General features: G+C 47.5%; 1 long non-coding RNA gene across 1 annotated transcript; it reads right to left on the bottom strand.

The window, feature by feature from the left end:
* Positions 1-6,905: 6,905 nt before the first annotated feature.
* Positions 6,906-9,755, bottom strand: LOC141023407 (uncharacterized). The gene is made up of 2 exons (XR_012184729.1): positions 8,989-9,755; positions 6,906-8,880 (listed from the first exon to the last, which is right to left on the bottom strand). It is a non-coding gene; the product is annotated as an uncharacterized lncRNA (long non-coding RNA).
* Between the last annotated feature and the right edge of the window lie 353 nt (positions 9,756-10,108).

A 10,108-nucleotide genomic window follows, 5' to 3' on the forward strand; every position in this document is an offset into this window, starting at 1 on the left:
GTGGATGACCTAAGGTTTATCAATCCGTGGGAGGCGTAGGATGAAGATGGTCTCTCTCAAACAACCCTTTAGCCAAATAATAAAAAGTCTCTTGTGTCACACCAAATACAATGTTAATTTGTATAGGTGCACTAGTTCGGCGAAGGGATGGTGGTACAAGTGTAGTAATGATAGTAGATATTGATTTTTGTAATAGGAACAATAAAAAACAGCAAGGTAACAATTGATAAAATGGAGCACAAATGATATTGCAATGCTTGAAAATGAGGCCTAGGGTCCGTACTTTCGCTAGTGCAATCTCTCAACAATGCTAATATGATTGGATCATATAACCACCCCTCAAAGTGCGATGAAGAATCACTCCAAAGTTCCTATCTAGCGGAGAACATAAGAAGAAATTGTTTGTAGGGTACGAAACCACCTCAAAGCTATTCTTTCTGATCAATCTATCCAAGAGTTCATACTAAAATAACACCAAATAATTTCAGATTCATAATACTCAATCCAACACAAAGAACCTCAAAGAGTGCCCCAAGATTTCTACCGGAGAAACAAAGACAAGAACGTGCATCAACCCTTATGCGTAGATTACCCCAATGTCACCTCGGGAATCCGCGAGTTGAGTGCCAAAACATATATCAAGTGAATCAGTACGATACCCCATTGTCACCACGAGTATTCATATGCAAGACATATATCAAGTGCTCTCAAATCCATAAAAGTATTCAATCCGATAAAACAAAATCTCAAAGGGAAAACTCAATTCACAATAAGATGGAGAAGGCAAAACACCATATGATCCGACTATATTAACAAAGCCCGCGATACATCAAGATCGTGACATCTCAAGAACACGAGAGAGAGAGAGAGAGAGAGAGAGAGATTAAACACACAGCTACTAGTACAAACCCTCAGCCCCGAAGGTGGACTACTCCCTCCTCATCGTGGTGGCCATCGGGATGATGAAGATGGCCACCGGTGATGATTCCCCCCTCCGAAGGAGTGCTGGAATGGGGTCTAGATTGGTTTTCGGTGGCTGCAGAGGCCTGCGACGGCGGAGCTTCTGATCTAGGGTTATCCCCAAGGGTTTTGGAATATTTGGCAATTTATAGGGTAAAGAGGGGGTGCAGGAGGCCACCGAGGTGGGCATAACCCACCTGGGCGCGCCTAGGGGCCCAGGCGCGCCCTGGTGGGTTGTGTCCCCCTCGGGGCACCCCCAAGTGCTGCTCTGGCCCATTGGATGTCTTCCGATCCATAAAAAATCCACAAAAAGTTTCGCGGTATTTGGACTCCGTTTGATATTGATTTCCTGCGATGTAAAAAACAAGCAAAAAATAGCAACTGGCACTGGGTCAATAGGTTAGTCCCAAAAAATGATATAAAGTTGCTATAAAATGATTGTAAAACATCCAAGAATGATAATATAACAACATGAATAGTTTATAAATTATAGATACATTGGAGACGTATCAACGATGTGCTCGGTGAAGTAGCCCCGGTGAGGTGGGAGACGACATCGATGAAGCGCACCTGATGCGGTGGAAGTTGGGTCCTGTGAGGCACATCGGTTGCTGCGGTCGACATTGTCGGTGGACCACCCGGTGCGGTGGACGAGGGCATAGAAGAGGCAACTCCGGTGCGGTAGTGAAGCGCGACCATCATCTTTGTCATCATCCGGCACATAGGTGGGGAAAGAGACGAGACGAGGGGCAACTCGAATTTTGCTTGGGTTGGCGGCGAATTAGGGAGTTCAGCACTCTGGGCGCGGAAGGGGACGGGGGAGAAGAGAGATTTTGCAGGGCTGGAATTGGGGCCGCCAGATATTTCAATCCGAAATGTGGAAGCGCAAACTTTTTTTGTCGTCTTTCTTTTTTTGGGGGGGGGGGGGGGAGGGGGTTGGTGCTAGCGTCCGTACGACACACGCGACCACCACAACACGACCCTCGTTTGCCTGGTGCGCCTACATTTGAGAATGCAAACGAATCTTCTTTCATTGGCAAACGAATCTGTATGTATTACCATGCTCGTGTTTTCCTTGAAAATAATTAGTCCTTCGAAACAAGATACTATAAATTAATTAATGAAGAGTTCTTTGAATTAGAGTGTGTTTGTCACATAGAGATCTCCAATTATAACGTGGGTTTCGCATTTCACGGTATCCATGCTACTTTCTTAATTCAAATTCATATGTATAAGATGAACACTATGGTAGAGAGAAAACTTTGGATGGATTCAAGCATATGACCACACACATACAAAATACCACAACAATTGAGTCAATATCAACTTTCGAAAACCTACTATGGCACGAATTCGAAATAATCACGAACGCCATATGCATGGTCCCCAATTCAAATCTTACAATGTACACTAAATTGAAACATCAATATTAAGTCTAGTACTATCTACATTCTAATGTTGTTTTTAGCCCCCCCCCTCGGCTCACACGCTACATACTTCCTCTATCAATCAATCTTCCTCTCCTAACCACCTTACAAAGCTATTGGTTTCCGATACATGCTCATTCTTTCTCTCTATGTTTCAATCTCTAACTCTCTCAAATACACAACCCCATTTTCCACTCTATCAACAAATGCATCTCTCTCACACACCCGCCATTGCACTCCATGCTGAGCTCTCTCTCTCTCCCTCCCACCCTCTCTCGCTAGATACATGCATTGCCTATCTAGAGACTCCCCTCTCGCACACACGCATGCACATTGTCTATCTAGGTCATTCTCTCGATACCATCTCACTCTTTCTTCCGCATGGCGGCCCACACTCACTCAATCCCCCTCTCTCTCTTTATCTAAGTCTCTATTAACATCGCTTTCTCTCACACACGAATGATATATCTCCCTGTTCGGGCCTCGGTCTACACACTCTAAGCCGTCCCACTCTTTCGACCTCATGGCGGCCCACGCTCGCTTAATCTCTCTCTCTCTCTATGTATGTCTTGATTGACCTCGCTCTTTCTCACACACAAACGATATATCTCCATGTTGGGGCCCAATTCGACATATTCATATTGTACTCGCAAGATGCATTTATATGAGTAGTTTATCTTGTGGGAGATAAGGATGAACGAGGGAAGGCCTTATATACAAATGTGGAGAGAGGTGCGGGTATCTTTTTGCAAAATTGTCATAGTTTCTTTCCTATCCGTCAGATATAGATTAGACGACCAATATTGCAAGATGGCACGCACACTATGATCACCAGCTCTATTTTTTATAAGAGTAGAGACACTCTCTCACACACATTGTCTATCTAGGTCACTCTCTCCAACCCGTCTCGCTCTTTCGACCGCATGACGACCCACACTCGGTCAATCTCTCTCCCTTTATCCATGCATCGATTGACCTTGCGTCCTCCCACACACAAATGATATATCTACCCGTCTGTGACTAGATCATCTCTCAAGCTATCTCTTACAGCCCTCACCCTTCGCAAAAGCTCAATCGGACAATATCTCTCCAGAGCATATATATCTTTTTAACGAATGCCGGGCCACACTCACTTTGTCTCTCTATCTGTCTATGTCTCGATTGACCTCGCTTTCTCACGCCGTCTCTTCCACACATTGAAGCTACCTGTCCATCCCTCGAAGAGCCGGAGCTATTTACATTGCAAGGGGGACACCACCCTTGGATTAATTTGTGAAGGCATTTATTCCGGTGGGTTTAGATTATATTTTTGTATCTTTGGACCACAACTACTCAAAACACAGCTGCAACCCCCGCCCCTCCCCCAATTGATTTCCCTCTGGCTCGGTCACCGCTCTCTCGCATGCCCTTTCTCACCTTCCATGTCGCACCATGGTATTTTTGCAAAAACTCCGGTGTTCTCTTTAATAATTACAAATAAGCTACAAACTACACATCGGGAGTCCACCTGTAATGGAACAATTTTTGACCCAGAAATTAAAGTGCTACAAACTACACACCTGGGGGCCCACCTGTCATGGAACAAATTTGGACCCATATATCAATTAAAAATGAAAAAGTATGAGGATCGAACATGCGACCAGGGCCTTCCAGACGCATGTTAATAGGCAACATAGTAGCAACGTTTGTTGTACTCCCCTTCGTTGATATATTGTTTTTATATTACCACAACCAATTTAATGGATAACATGTTTTTATATTAGTTTTAATATATTAGTGAGACCGGCTCATCAGCACGTACTATTCCCCTCCACTTACTGGTGGGTCCCATGTCTGCTCTCTCTCTCTCCTCCACTTCTATGTTTAGACGCACTGGCAAAAACGAAGAACGCGCGGGCGGTGTTGCCGTTGACCGTATCTGGACTCGTCCACAAGTTACGTCACCAGTTTCACGTACTAGCAGTACTATATGTTACAAGTTTAGGAACAAAAGTGACCGTGACGGACAAGTTAGGCTAGTAGTAGTACTATTTATCTACTAGTAATAATTAAATGCGTGGATAATTTTTTATATTTATGACTTTTTACAATTAATTGATACGGCTTTAGCAGAACATTCAATCAATCAAACCATAGGTTTCATTCAGTCTGACTGAGATTTTTTACATTCATACCATGATCGAACTAAAATAAACGGAAATGATAAATCCCAAACGTTTGGATTTTAAGCATGGCAATCCAAACGTTTTTCATGGCAAATTTAGATCACACGGCGGCGGCCGAGGCGTCTTTGGAAGCGGCTCCTCTACCGTGCTCTATGTCTCGTCGGGCCATTTAACAGCGGTGACGACAGCGTCTTGCACCGCTGTTGGCGTACTCGTGGACGTTGGACCTAGCTTTAAGGAAGGCCAGAATGTTCTGGACTTCGGTCTCTAGGAGCCAGTCAACTGACGGGAGGGGGTGACTGGAGTTGGTGCAAGGAAGCGGTCGACAGCAGCGATCCATGCCGCTGATGGGGCACTGGCACTGGCGCGGGGACTGGCGATGACAGCAGTGCGACAGAGACATTCGTGTGCATGGGCACCGGCACATGCACGCGCAGGCGCATGCGCTGGCAAGTGGACGGGCGCGTGAAAGTCAATGGGGACCTCGTGGAACCCCATGGCTTTAAGCTCGAAGACAATGTGCGGCTCCAGCCCATCAATGCCACGGGGATGGGCGCTGGCGCAGTCGGGGTGACAGGAGCTGGAACGGGAGCAGGGACAGGTGCGACGTCTTCCCGCAAGGCCAGTTCAAGCTCATCCTAAAGTGCCTTATGCTCTTGAGACTCCAGCTGGGTGTCTTCCTCAGGAACTTGGAAGACTAAGGGCATCCCATCGTGATGCGGCATGGCGTACGACGAGGTCAGGCTGGTTGGAGGTAGACCACAGGAGAATCGAAGAGGAAGAGAGAAGATTGTAGCGAGACTGGGAAGTGCGGCGGTGATTTAAACTGCGGCGTCAGCACCATTAAAAGTGGGGCAATTGAGGGGAAGGTGGGCGGCGGAGCCTGATCAAAGGGCTCGCCTCCCAGTGAGCCTGCACAGCGGTCGTGTCGCATGCCTCCTGGTAAGCCTGCACAGCGGTCTGGTCGCACGCCTCCCGGTCAGCCGGCGTAGCGGTCTGCTCGCACGCCTCCCGTTGACTCACACGCTTGCTCGGACGGCACTTGCCAATGAGAAGCGGGACTCGTGGCAGGATGTAGCTCAAATGCCCATGGTTTGAATAGTGAAACCGTTCGCGTTAACGTGACACGTGTTTGTTCCAAAATACCTTGTCTCTTTGTTTTTGCAACTTTTCATAAGTAGCTTGTCTCAAATTGAACAAAAAATTACGACAACCTATTCGTGCCATATCACGAGACCATGCTCAGTTTCATGAATTTCAGGTCAGTTTTTGATTTTCTGGAATTTAAAATCCAGGATTCGAAACAATATCATAACCTGCATCATGAAATAAATTTTCAAGCGATACATCTTTATTGTTGTAGGTGTTAGTATTTCTTAAGAAAGGATTTGGTAAACATTTTGCTTAGTTAGACTTTAGACAAGTAATATATGCAGAGTAAAAGGATAATCCCTCCGTACCAGTGCATTGCCTGCTATAGTAACTCTAGTAGGCACGAACAAATGGAGCTCCATTCTGTGCTCATCCTGGTGTAGTGCTATTAGTACTAGGAAATGGAGTTGACGGGTGACCTTGGGTAACAGCGACCGAGGGAATTGAACCGTGCTCCACATGGTAGGTAACATGGGTTGGTTACTAAAGCATCCCTCCATTGTTCATCGGTAGTCATTATGGATCAGGGACATGAGGGGAATTTCCTAGGGCTAGAATTCTGGCCACCAGATATTTCGACTCGAAACACGGCAGCTCGAGTGGAGGCGAGAAGTTCAATATCGCGGTTCTTTCGGTTGGGGTTGGCTAATGTGCATACCACGCACGCCACCAGTAGGACACGAGCCCGGGTCTGCCTGGTACACCGTCGGGTGCTACCATTCGAGAGTGCGAAAGGAATCTTTTTTAAATTGCCAAACGAATCTATATGTATTACAATGCCCGTATTTTCCTTGCGAATAACTGGTCATTCCAAAAGGCACGATAATTGATTTATGACGAGTTCTGGAATTAGAGTGAGTTTGTGATACAGTGATCTGAACGTGGATTTCGCATTTCATGGTGTCCATAGTAAGTTTTTCATTGCAAATTCAAATTTACAAGATGAACGGCATGGTGGTGAGAAAACTTTGTATGTATTCAAGCATACGCCCACACACACACACACACACACACACCCGAACACAACAACAATCCAATAAGTATAGTGCATCTATTTTTCCACACCATGCATGTATGACACGAATTCAAAAATAAAATGTAAGCCATGCATGGTTGTGGCACCCCGATCCGCATGGAGCAGGGGGGCTTCGCACGTCAGCCCAGGATAACACCTGACGCACGACAGGTCCAAGATACAACATTCCAGGTACAAGAATATTCATCAAATACATGTATAGAAGAGTACATCATTGATGAATACAATCATCTGGCATAGCCCTAAGGCTATAAACTAACAGCGGAAGTCTATTTAAATGGCGGCGGAAGTCTTGGTTTGGCAGCATAACAACTCTGGCTGGGCTCCACAACTCACAGGACTGGCAAGATTACGGCCTAGCACGACGGATCAAGCGAGCAATACGGGTACGACCTACAAAACCGGCATGACACGCCAGGTCAGTACATTGAATGTACTTGCAAGACAACCAAATACATAGCATCCAAACAAGCTGCAGACAAAGCAAGAACCGAGCGCATGCAACACCCTATCTCATATCAATTACTAAACATGGCATGATAAAAATCAACTAAGCATGAACAAAATCATAACATCTACTAACATGGCAATGACATGGCATATCAGAACATGATTATAACATTGTAATAGCAAAACATAGAATTTTATCTCAATCATGGCATAACTTAACATGTCAATCAAAGCATAGCATGTCATCAAGAAACTATGCTGAAAATAAACTACCAATAATATCCAATGCAGACATAGCATGTTAACATTATGCAATCATCTTCTGTTCTATCATGGTTCTTTAAATGCAAATAATGATATATTATTCTAGCAATGCAACCAAACTTGTGCACCGAGTCCCTCGGACTCTCTTATCAACTGTGATCATCTCTGGATCACAAACACACCACCAAAGTGGTCTTTCTCAAGAACAACTCATGATCCTTACGGCGATCACAACCACGACCAACACTTGGTCTCCAACCGTGATCCTTACGACGATCACAACCACGACCAATATTTGGCCCGTGATCCTTACGGCGATCACAACCACTTATCTCATCATCAAAATATCGTCGTGACTCCTCACGACTATCTCATAGTTCAAGTTACCATATTCTTGTTATCACATATTTATTTACCAACTTAATTATTTCGGTTTGTCCTCCATTTCGACCAAGACCTGATAGTGGGACCTACTACGAACGTGTTGCTATCGATAGACTTTATACACTCTGCAGAGGTAGCACACTATACCCACACCACGGAACCCATGGCCTCGTCATCCCATTCGGGTGGACCAACGACATTCCGACGAAACCAACCTACTGCCATGACACTCTCCCGGCCACTCCGACCCAATCCCCAACGGGCTGGTCCTGGGTGGCCCCGTGTCTACCAAAGACACCCCGACCACCGTCGTGGTCAACTCCCACTCGGGGACACTCCCACTCGGGGACTGGTACCAAAAATCTCAAAAATGAGCACACAAGGTTATGTCCGCTTACCTGATCAGGGTAAGCACGCCCATAACCTTCCCTAGTTGGAGGCACCGACGAGAGGCACGACAATAGATCGCATTAAGGCCTTCCCAAAAAGGCAAATGTGGCTGCACTGAAAAAGTTCGGTTTGGCGGCACTATGACTCGATCCCATCGATGACGGAGGAGGTTTGTTATTATTAAGTCATTTTATTTCCTTCTCCATCATCATGAACATATTTAACATGAGTGCAACATGCCGCATACAAATGCACGAACAAAATATTGAACTCCTCAAGTGCACAACTATAACATAAAGGACACGACAATAGTATATCAACGGTGCATTACAATCCTCATAACAGTTTATAACGATGACATGCAAATAAAGTAGAGTAGTGGCATGGCATTATTAATAATAACATTCTAATTAACATGGCAAAGGTATCATGAAACACAAGCATGCAAGATAGGCATAAAGAAATAACTGCCGATGAAAACGATATAAAACAACTGCAACTACACACACACACAAGGTGCAAGCAAAGTCAACATGCAAGTTCGGGGCTCATGATAAGAGGTTGGCTTGCCTGGGGGTCGGCAAATACTCCGGGAAGAAGTGCGAAACGATCGCGGAAAGATTTGCCGGAAACAGTTCTCTCTCGGAGGAGGCTGTTTACGGTCAAGGGCAAAATGGTCATTTTCACTGTGTGAAAATATTATGAAAATGATACCAACGGAAAGAGCTCGATGAACAGAGAACGTGAGCGCTGGAATCACCTTATTCGAAATTACGGGTAAAAAGATACGGACGTTTAAAGCTCAGGGACTAGTGTGTAAAAATACTTCTACAAACAGGTCCCTGGTAGTTTAAACAGAACGTGTCTTTTCTGAAAATACGTTTTCCAGAGAGGGAAACGTATTCCCGGCCGAAGGAGAGGAAAAATCCGCTTTCTGAGATTGAAAGCGTACTTTCCCGAAAGGCGCTTTCGCGCGGGGAAAGCGGCTTCGCCGCGGGGCGCCGCCACTTATCCACGCTGGCAGGACCGGTCAACACGGCAGAGGCGGGGCCGGGCGCCAGAGTCGCTGCCAGGTGGGGTCAGGGAAAGGCGCGGGGCCCGCCTAGCCAGGTGAACGCCTCGTCCTGGCCGTCTCCTTCTTCTCCCTAATGCGGCACAGAAGAGGCGAGGCCAGACGCGTCACCGGCGACGGGCCGGCCGGCTCCGGCCACCTTCGACCAGGGCGAAGACGACGGCGGGCTCAGGGAGGGATGCCGCGTCCATCCTGATGGGAAACGGGCGCTGGGGAGATCCACAGCCGCGACGGCCATGGAAGCAGAGAGCTCCACGGCGGCGGTAGTGGCTCTAGGGGCGCGGCCACTGGGCATTCCGGCGGTAAGGGGAGGGAGTGGGGACGGTCTACGGACTCCGGGGAGGCTGCTGGTGGAGGAGAGAGGGAGAGGCCCGCCCGCCATCGCTCAAATTTGAGCAGGCCGAGGCAGCGGCCATGGAGATGGGGAGGGGATGCAGAGGCTCCGAGGCGAAGGGGAGAGAGCTGCGGGTGGTTGGGGACTGCGAGGGAGCTCGGGGCTTGCTTATATGGCCGCGGGGAGGGCTCGAGGAGGTGGCACGCGGCAGGCGACGTGTCCGTGCGCCGGCGAGGGGCGCAGTGTCGGCAGGCGCGGCCAAAGCTCATGGGAAGCGGTGGGAAGGCGACGAGGAGGGTGAGGACGAGCGCCAGAGGCTCACGGAATCGAGCAAAGCTTGCGGACGAACGGAGGAAGAAGACATCGGGGAGGAAGGCGACGATGCACAGTGGCGTACTGTTTGGTCCATGGCACGGCTCGCCGGAGACGAAGACGAAGGGGGCCAGAGGTCCAGAGGGAAGAGGACGGCGAGGG

This window comes from Aegilops tauschii, chromosome 5 (assembly GCF_002575655.3).
Source record: "Aegilops tauschii subsp. strangulata cultivar AL8/78 chromosome 5, Aet v6.0, whole genome shotgun sequence".
In the NCBI taxonomy this organism is placed as follows: Eukaryota; Viridiplantae; Streptophyta; class Magnoliopsida; order Poales; family Poaceae; genus Aegilops; species Aegilops tauschii.